The 9,503-nt window shown below is 44.3% G+C and overlaps 1 pseudogene; it reads right to left on the bottom strand.

Annotated features, from left to right (window-relative positions):
- Positions 1 to 1,322: 1,322 nt before the first annotated feature.
- On the bottom strand, positions 1,323 to 3,085 carry LOC141987952 (uncharacterized; annotated as a pseudogene).
- Between the last annotated feature and the right edge of the window lie 6,418 nt (positions 3,086 to 9,503).

A 9,503-nucleotide genomic window follows, 5' to 3' on the forward strand; every position in this document is an offset into this window, starting at 1 on the left:
GCTACTGGTCAGTCAGGAATCAATTTGGAGTGGGTAAATCTACTGTGGGGGCTGCTCTGGTGCAAGTCACCAACGTACTCACTGAGCTGCTGCTATCAAGGGTAGTGACTCTGGGAAATGTGAAGGTCATAGTGGATGACTTTGCTGCAATGGGGTTCCCTAACTGTGGTGGGGCGATAAACGGAATGCATATCCCTATCTTGGGACCGGACCACCTTGGCAGCCAGTATGTAAAATGCCAGGGGTACTTTTCAATGGTGCTGCAAGCACTGGTGGATCACAAGGGACATTTCACAGACATCAACGTGGGATGGCTGGGAAAGGTGCATGAGGCTCGCATCTTCAGGAACTCTGGTCTGTTTGAACAGCTGCAGGAAGGAACTTACTTCCTAGACCAGAAAATAACCATTGTAGATGTTGAAATGCCTATAGTTATCCTTCAGGACCCAGCCTACGCTTTAATGCCATACACAGGCACCCTGGACAGTAGTAAGGAGCGGTTCAGCTATAGGCTTAGCAAGTGCAGAATGATGGTAGAATGTGCATTTGGACGTTTAAAAGCTCACTGGCGCAGTTTACTGACTAGGTTAGACCTCAGCGAAACCACTATTCCCATTGTTATTGCTGCTTGCTGTGTGCTCCACAATATCTGTGAGAGTAAGGGGGAGACGTTTATGGCGGGGTAGGAGGTTGAGACAAATTGCCTGGTGGCCGATTATGTGCAGCCAGATACCAGGGCGATTAGAAGAGCACAGCTGGGCGCCCTGCGCATAAGAGAAGCTTTGAAGTTTCGTGACTGGCCAGGCTACAGTGTGACAGTTCTGTTTGTATCTCCTTGATGAAAACCTGCCTGCTTGGTTGACTCTACATCCCTGTAAGCCAACCGACCTCCCCTCTTCGATCACCACTTTCAGAGGCAATAAAGTCATTATTGTTTCAAAATCATGCATTCTTTATTAATTCATCACACACATAGGTGGAAAATTCGCAAGGTAGATTGGGAGGGGTGGGTGAGGAGGGAAGCACCAGGTGAGGTGGTGAATGAGGGGAGGAGGGAAGGACAAGGCCACACTACAGTTCAAAACTTATTGAATGCCAGCATTCTATTGCTTAGGCAATCCTCTGGGGTGGAGTGGCTGGGTGCCTGTAGCCTCCCACCCCATGTTCTTGGGCGTCTGGGTGAGGAGGATAGGGAACTTGGGGAGGAGGGCAGGGAGTTGTACAGTGGAGGTCTGTGCTCCTGCTGCCTTTCCTGCAGCTCCACCAGACACCTGAGCATGTCAGTTTCCCCCCCATTAGCTCAGCATTGCATCCTGCCTCCTCTAAGTGTGCTCCTCCCTCCTCTCATCGTGTTCATTTAACGCTTTCCTGGATTCTGCCATTGTTTGCCTCCACTCATTCTGATGAGCTCTTTCAGTGAGGGAGGACTGCATGAGCTCTGAGAACATGTCATCGCGAGTGCGTTTTTTTGCCTTCCAATCTGTGCTAGCCTCTGAGACGGAGATGATAGGGGGAGTGTAGAAACATTTGCAGCTGTGGGAGGAAAAAAAGGGAGAGTAGTATTTAAAAAGATACATTTTATAGAGAACAAAGGGAAGACTATTTCACACTGAATCAAGTGATTCACATTACATAGCATATGTGCTTTTGCTACAAGGTCGCATTTTGCTTCTTATATTGAGTGCCTGCCGGTTTGGTGTGAGACATCACACATGCTCAGCTGGGCAACAGAATTCAGCTTGCAGGCAGCCATGGTAAGGCAAAGGTTTCGGCTTCTTCAACCTTCATAACAGCAGAGCCCTCCTTTCCCATACCAAGCAAAGCCCGTTGGGTTGACCATTTAAAAGGAGGAATTGCAGTTTTAGGGTGAATGTGCAGCACAATCCAAACCGCCTCCCCCTCAATTCTCTGGGATGATTGCCTCCCCGTCCCTCCCCCCCGCACTGTGTGGCTAGTATCATGGAAGATCCCTGTCAGCCAAATGCGAACAGCTCAGCATGAACGGGCCTCTCCCCACCGCGTGTCTAACAGCGGGGATGATTTCTTTTCAGCCAAAGGCAAACAGCCCAGCAGGAACGGGCACCTCTGAATGTCCCCTTAAACAAATTTCCCATATTTCAACCAGGTGACCATGAATGATATCACTCTCCTGAGACTAACACAGAGAGATAAAGGACGGATGTTGCTTGAATGCCCGGGCCCATTTGCTGCAATGCTTTGTTCTGCAGTGATTCCAGACTACTTGCTACTGGCTTGGCGTGGTAAAGTGTCCTACCATGGAGGACGGAATAAGGCTGCCCTCCCCAGAAACCTTCTGCAAAAGCTTTTAGAGTACCTTCAGGAGAGCTTCATGGAGATGTCCCTGGAGGATTTCCACTCCATCCCCAGACACGTTAACAGACTTTTCCAGTAGCTGTACTGGCCGCAAATGCATCCCAAGTCTTTAGGGCAAATCAATCATTAAACACGCTTGCTTTTAAACCCTGTATTATATTTACAAAAAGGTACACTCACCAAAGGTGGCTTCTCTGGCTTCATGGTCTGGGAGCCTGCCTTGGGACGGTTGGGAGGGTATTGGCTCCAGTCTGATGAACAGTTCCTGGCTGCTGGGGAGAAGGGATTCTCCGCTTGCCTGCTGTGCACTATCCTCAACCTCCTCCTCATTTTCCTCCTCCAAAAAATCCTCGTCCCTGTTGTGTGAGATTCCCCCCTTGCAAGTGTCCATGGATAGTGGTGGGGAAGTGGCAGAGGCCCCCCCGAGAATTGCATGCAGCTCATCATAGAAGCAGCAGGTATGGGGCTCTGACCTGGAGCGACCGTTTGCATTCTTTGTTTTTTGGTAGGCTTGCCTCAGCTCCTTAACTTTCATGCGGCACTGCTGTGTGTCCCTGTTGTAGCCTCCGTCCATCATGCCCTTGCAGATTTTGGCAAATATACTGGCATTTCGTCTTTTGGAACGGAGTTCTGCCTGCACGGATTCTTCTCCCCATACAGCGATCAGATCCAGTACCTCCCGTTTGGTCCATGCTGGAGCTCTTTTGCAATTCTGGGACTCCATGATTACCTGTGCTGATGAGCTCTGCATGGTCACCTGTACTGATCAGCTCGCCACGCTGGGCAAACAGGAAATGAAATTCAAAAGTTCCAGGGGCTTTTCCTGTCTGCGTGGCCAGTGCATCTGAGTTGAGAGTGCTGTCCAGAGCGGTCACACACTACCCCTAATTTGAGCCAGCAAGGTCAATTTTAGCGCTAAACCCCTCGCCAGGGCGGAGTACAGAAATCAATTTTAAGAGCCCTTTATTCAACAGAACAGGCTTGGTCATGTGGACGGGTGCAGGATTAAATTGACCTAACGCTGCTAAATTCGACCTAAACTCGTAGTGTAGACCAGGACTGAGAGTGGATCTGCAGCTTGAACAGCAGCAGAGTGAGAAAGGGATCCCAGGCTGGTAGGTCAGACGGCTCAGCAGTACCCCAGTTCCAGGTGGCACCCTGGGGGAACCCATCACAAACATCTCTGGAATTAAAGTATATCTGGATAAGTTTCTTGCAGTTGGGATGATCAGCTTTGGCCAAATGGAAGATCTATTTCCAAGTATTTCAAGTCCCTCTTATAATACACTCAGTCCCTCCTATAAGCTCTTCATTCAACCCATTCTCTTAATTTCACAAGTTGAACGCTGTGCAATATCCTCAGTATATCATTCAGGAATAAAGTATAACCTTTTCCAGGATGTGATGCTCAGGGTTAAATTTTCAAAAAAAAAGGTTTTTTTGGTGTGACAAGCAACTGTCCCTCAGGACACCTTCTTGTGATATGTTGTGGCCCTTCTGATGCACTGCCCTCTACTCCCCCATTTGGATTTTGTAAAATCACTTCCAGAGCAGAATTCCTCCTGTGAGTTCTCTCATTTATTAAGTCTCTTACACCATAACAATTAATCTTTTGCCCTTCAAATTCAGCCCTTGGTCCTCTCTGGACTCAGGGCTCCCATAGCCCTCCTTCTGGGTCTGTGTGATACTCAGAGAAGATTCCCTTCCCCTTAAGCAAGAGCCCCACCACCCTGCTCCATTGGCCTTCATTGTAACTGAGGCTGACTGCAGCCTTGGATCAGCTTCTCTGAGCTGGTCCCTTTTAATTCTATCCTTCTCCCTAGGCAGCCCTCTTTCAAGCTATCTGCTCACTCTCTCCTGGTTGGCTTTCTAGGGGCTCCTTTATTACCAGGCCTGGACTACCTGTCATGTGGCTGTGATAACTTTCATCACTCCAGGGAGGAGAGCTGAGCGAGGTACAGTGGGGCTGGACCCACTACCTTTCAAAGGGGCCAGTCACCCTGTGACAAGGTGTGAAAATTGTTAATTGCAAAACTAAGTAGCAATCAGAACACTCCTACCTCTCAGTACCTGAGCCATGCCTTTAGTTAGGTAGACAAAGGGCAGTTCCTCTGATTTGCTCTTGCATTTGAAGTGCAGGTCCAAATTCCTCTCTCAGTTCAAAATGTGGGAGAAAACAGTGGGCTCAAATTAGGCAAAGTCAAACTGCTCCCATAAAGGAAGGCTGGGGCTTTTGAAAATTGGCACTTGAATGTGTTTGTTTGCCAAGTGGTATTGTCTTAGTTATGAGAAAGCATTTCTCCATGGCCAAATTGAGACAAGATTTTCATGAGAGTTCATCATGTCAGAGGCTGAGTTTTTTTCAAAATGTGACTATAAGTATTACAAATGCACTGCTGGCTACTGGGCGGTTTTGAAAAACTGACCATTTTTTTGGTGCCTCATTGATAGCTGAGCTCTTTTGAAAATCTGGGCTTGATTGTACAGGCTGAGCTCTCGTAAAAATCTAATACTGTGCTTCTTTGAAAATCTAGTGCCCATCAGCAGTATCAAAGCTTCAGAAATTTGATACCAATGTGCACTCCTCAAGTTCACTTGGAGGCATCGTGAAGTTATTTTGCTCTGAGCTAGTGACAATGTAAGCTTCTGTAATGGCATGAGGGTATTTGTATTTGCAATACAACAATTGTACCCAGTTATGTTAGCCTAAAAGTACTGGATTTTGGTCCTGTACCTCTCTAACTACTTAAATATTTGCATAAGAAAACCAAAAAAGTATTTTCTGAGAGATTTGAAGGCCCATTGTTGTCATCCTTACTCATGAGTAGTCAGTTGGAAGTCAATAGAACTACAGGCATTGTAAGTTACTACGCAATTTTAGTAAGGCTGGCAGAATTGGGCCCAGAGAGATTATATGGTTAATTGTAGTCTGTAATCAAGTATTATCCACCTTCTGCAAGATTAGGATTGCACAGAATTTACATAGAATTCCGCAGTAATCCCCAATAAATTGTCAATTTTACAGGAATTGCAGATATATGTCAGTTACTGGCTAATTAAAGAGAAGGGGCATCTGTGTATAGTACTATAATGCTATATCACATATTCATTGAAGTTCAATGATGTGCTGTCTGACTTGTTTCCCATAAGACTCTTAAAGAGAGAAGATATTGTGGAAAACATTTTCAGTGCATCTTCATTGTCAGCTAATTTATAACATATGGGGTGAGGGAGCTACATATATGGCGAGTAGGATCTCTTCCCTGCCCCCTCTCCCCCCAGCTGCATTTTCAGCCTGTTGAAAAAAATCAAGCCCACAGCAGGGTTTAAGTCATTAATACATTTATTAGAATATATCTCCTATTTGAATGGTTATAAATCAAACCTTGGAAAAAACAGGGAAACTGAAAATGGGCACATAGAGTTTCATTCTTTCTGTATTCACAACTAAATGTATACTGTAATCTAAGTCAGGATTTAAATAGCTGATTGTTGCTGGGTGTGTTTCCTTTTGCTATCACTATCTATATGGATTTCAGAACTATATAGTGTGAAATTTATGGGGCTGAAAACAATCAATAGCTGTTTGTTTTAGAAAAGACCAATATACAATAAAAAGAGCTTCCTCGTTGAACGTTAACCACTTCTGTCCAATGGAGGAGAACTAATACAGTCCTACATATACACACTAATCCAACATCACCCTAATTTTGAAAGGTATGGATTGGTGCTAAGGGCAGAAGAAAGGGTTTAAGATGAAATAACTATTAATTTATTTTTACCATTGTGAAAGTGGCCACCAGACTTCTAGGAACTGAGCAGAGCAAAACAAAACAAAATTCTGTGATCTCCATTTATTAGAGGAGTAGCAAGGGCATGTGAAAGGCATCCTAGAAACACTCCATACCATAGTTCTGACTCCTAATAAAACGTGTTACCCTCACCCTAGCTGGCACAGCATTTAACAATACATGAGGAGAAAGATGCAGAAACAGGTTTCTTGGCTGATTTCTCAGTTTTTCATTCATTCACTGTGGTCCGAACAATGGCCTTGTCACTTCATGCAACTGTATGGCCCACACAGCCTATGCCATGTGCTTTGGATTGCAGGAAGGATTTAAGACTAGAATGTGCTGTGTGTGTGGCAAGCATAGCAGTTTACAATTCATGAGTGGTTGAAAATCTCTTGCTTGCCAAAAATGCTGTGCCTTTGTTTGAGACTGCCAAAGGGGATACTACTGATTCAAGGGTCACTAGCTCAGCAAGGAGCAAATACTTGCTTCAACAATAAAATAAATACATGATTATAAAATGCATTATCTTTACTGCACACTGTGTTGTAATGTTGCAGCCTGCCAATAATTTGTGGTCCCTTACCTCACATTCATAGGAGATGTAGCAGCTGAGTGGTTCAGGTGCTTGGGTACAATCCTGGATGTTGTAGGTTCAAGTCTTGCTGATCTTATGCAGAAGGACAGACAGTCTCCTTTGTGTACTTGTGGCTTTAGAAGCCAGCATGCCTTAACATTATCAGCCCCGTGAACTGCATGGGACAGACTGACTTTATGACCTCATGTTCTTGTCACTTCATGAGGTACCATGTATTACAGGGTGTAATGGCATGCCTTTCGGGTGGCTCAGTGAGGAAATGTCTGCGTTGCTTGTATTCTAAAAAGCATCAGAGTACTGCTGCCACAAGTCATCTGTTCCTACATGACATTTGTTTCACTAAATAAAAGCTGTAGATGAGCAGTAGGGCATTATTGATACCTGAAACAACATGGTAACAAGTAAACCCCCCGCCCTTAAGAAAAAAACGCCCACCCTATTATTCTCCATGAAGTGCCTTGCCAGAACTCACTGAAGTCAATAGGAATCTTTCCATTGACTTAATGGCTTTGAATCAGGTCCTATTTGCACAAAACATTACAGTGAAATACAGCTTTACTTTGTCAAGTGTCATTCCTATGAATTATATCCCACAAATGATTACAGATTCAATAAATCAATTACAGAGATAAATATTACCAAAGGGGGAGAGAAATGAAGAGTTACAGACAAAGGAGGAAAGAGACTTTCAAATCTCAGCTAAAACTAAGGCCTTGTCTACATGCAAATTTGGCAGGTTAAGAACAAAAGAACAGCCATACTGGGTCAGACCAAAGGTCCATCTAGCCTAATATCCTGTCTTTCAACAGTGGCCAATACCAGGTGCCCCAGAGGGAATGAACAGAACAGGTAATCATCAAGTGATCCATCCCCTTTCGCCCATTCCCAGCTGGTGGCAAACAGAGGCTAGAGACACCATCCCTGCCCATCCTGACTAACAGCCATTGATGGACCTATCCTCCAAGAACTTATCTAGTTCTTTTTTGAACCCATTTTGAGGTTTGGGGGGGTGGGGAGAAAACCTGGATTTGTGCTGGAAATGGCCCACCTTGATTATCATACACATTGTAAGGAGAGAGTGATCACTTTAGATAAGCTATTACCAGCAGGAGAGTGGGGTGGGGGGAGAGAAAACCTTTTGTAGTGGTAAACAACCATTTTTTCATGGTCTGTGTGTATAAAAACATCTTCTATATGTTCTACAGTATGCATCCGATGAAGTGAGCTGTAGCTCACAAAAGCTTATGCTCAAATAAATTGGTTAGTCTCTAAGGTGCCACAAGTACTCCTTTTCTTATTAGGTACCTAGGTACTTTTGAAAATAGCACTAGGTACCTCTCTGTCCCTTTAGGCACAGTCATCAAGCTATTGCCTGGTGGGACAGGATGACCTGACCACTGTAGGAAAAAAAAAAAAAAGAGAGATAGGAGGAAGGAAAAGTAGAAATAAGGTAGATACTTATAAAAGAGTATATCAATTTTTAGTTTGTCATCTACACCCAAAGTCTTTAGTCATTTCCCCACAAATTCTCTTTCCTCTCAGGCAAGTCCACACTTTTCTAGGGAAGCAGGCCCCACTTGATGTCCCACCCTCCCTAAACTCAGTACCTTCATCCCAAGACAATGAGCTCTCCCAGTGCTCTAAGAAAACCACCTCCACAAGGGGTGTAGCTCCCAGCGCTGGAGTACGGTCTACACTGGCGCTTCACAGCGCTGAAACTTGCTGTGCGGGGGGGGGGGGGGGGGCTTCGCACCCCTGAGTGAGAAAGTTGCAGTGCTGTAAAGTGCCAGTGTAGACAAATAGTCTTGGTTATAGTTATCACATGGCTGCCTTCTGGGAGGTTCTACACCCTCCTGATACATCTAGTGCTTTCTACTGTCAGAAACAAGATACTGGACTCAATGGCATTTGAGTCTGGACCAGTATGACAATTCCTAAATTAAACTGATTTAATTAATCTGGCACTAGTTTGTGTGTAAACACCCTTATTTCAGTTTAAGAAGAGTATATTTTGGTTTAGCTTAATTAGTACAGGAACCAATTTAAAAGTGACACCCTTGATCAAAAACACTCACAGACCTTAATTTACGTTAATTTAAACCACACAAACTCAAATAATAATGTCTACACACAAACTTGCACTGGCTTAACTAAATCAGTTTAAAAATATACCTTTAGTTTGTATGTCAACAGCCCTTGGGGTTAATGAGGTTGAGATGTACTTAGATTGTGAGCTCCTTGTGGCAGGACCTATCTTTTTTGTTACACTTTAGTGCCTTGCTAAATCGGGTCACAGTCAATGATTGGGGTCCCTATGTGCTTCTGCAATACAAATAAATTCTTCTTCATAATAAAAATATTAAAGGGATTCTCAGATGACAAGAAATGCAGAAGCAAAGGCTCTTGCACTGCCAGTGGCCAGATTACACAGTGACAGAGAGGAAGCCAATGGCAAACGTATAGTGGGATGTGGAAGGGAAGTAGAGAGAAGGACTGGGAATTCCCCCCACCCTTTAAATTAAGAATAAATTATATTAAATTGGATCCTGCAATCAATGAGAAGCCACTAAATGTGTCAGGGGATGGGAGTCATATGGTCATGCTTACTTGCATGTGTGAAAATGCTACTAGAAGCGATTCACCACATGCTGGTCAGTGGAAATATGAGAGAAGAGAGAGATTTTTAATAGCTCAGGTAAAATCATATGGTTTTACTAAGTGTACTACCTCAGTTCCTTAATCTGTAAAATCGGGATAATAATACTTACTCCCCTATGTGA

This window comes from Natator depressus, chromosome 5 (assembly GCF_965152275.1).
Source record: "Natator depressus isolate rNatDep1 chromosome 5, rNatDep2.hap1, whole genome shotgun sequence".
NCBI classification, from domain to species: domain Eukaryota; kingdom Metazoa; phylum Chordata; order Testudines; family Cheloniidae; genus Natator; species Natator depressus.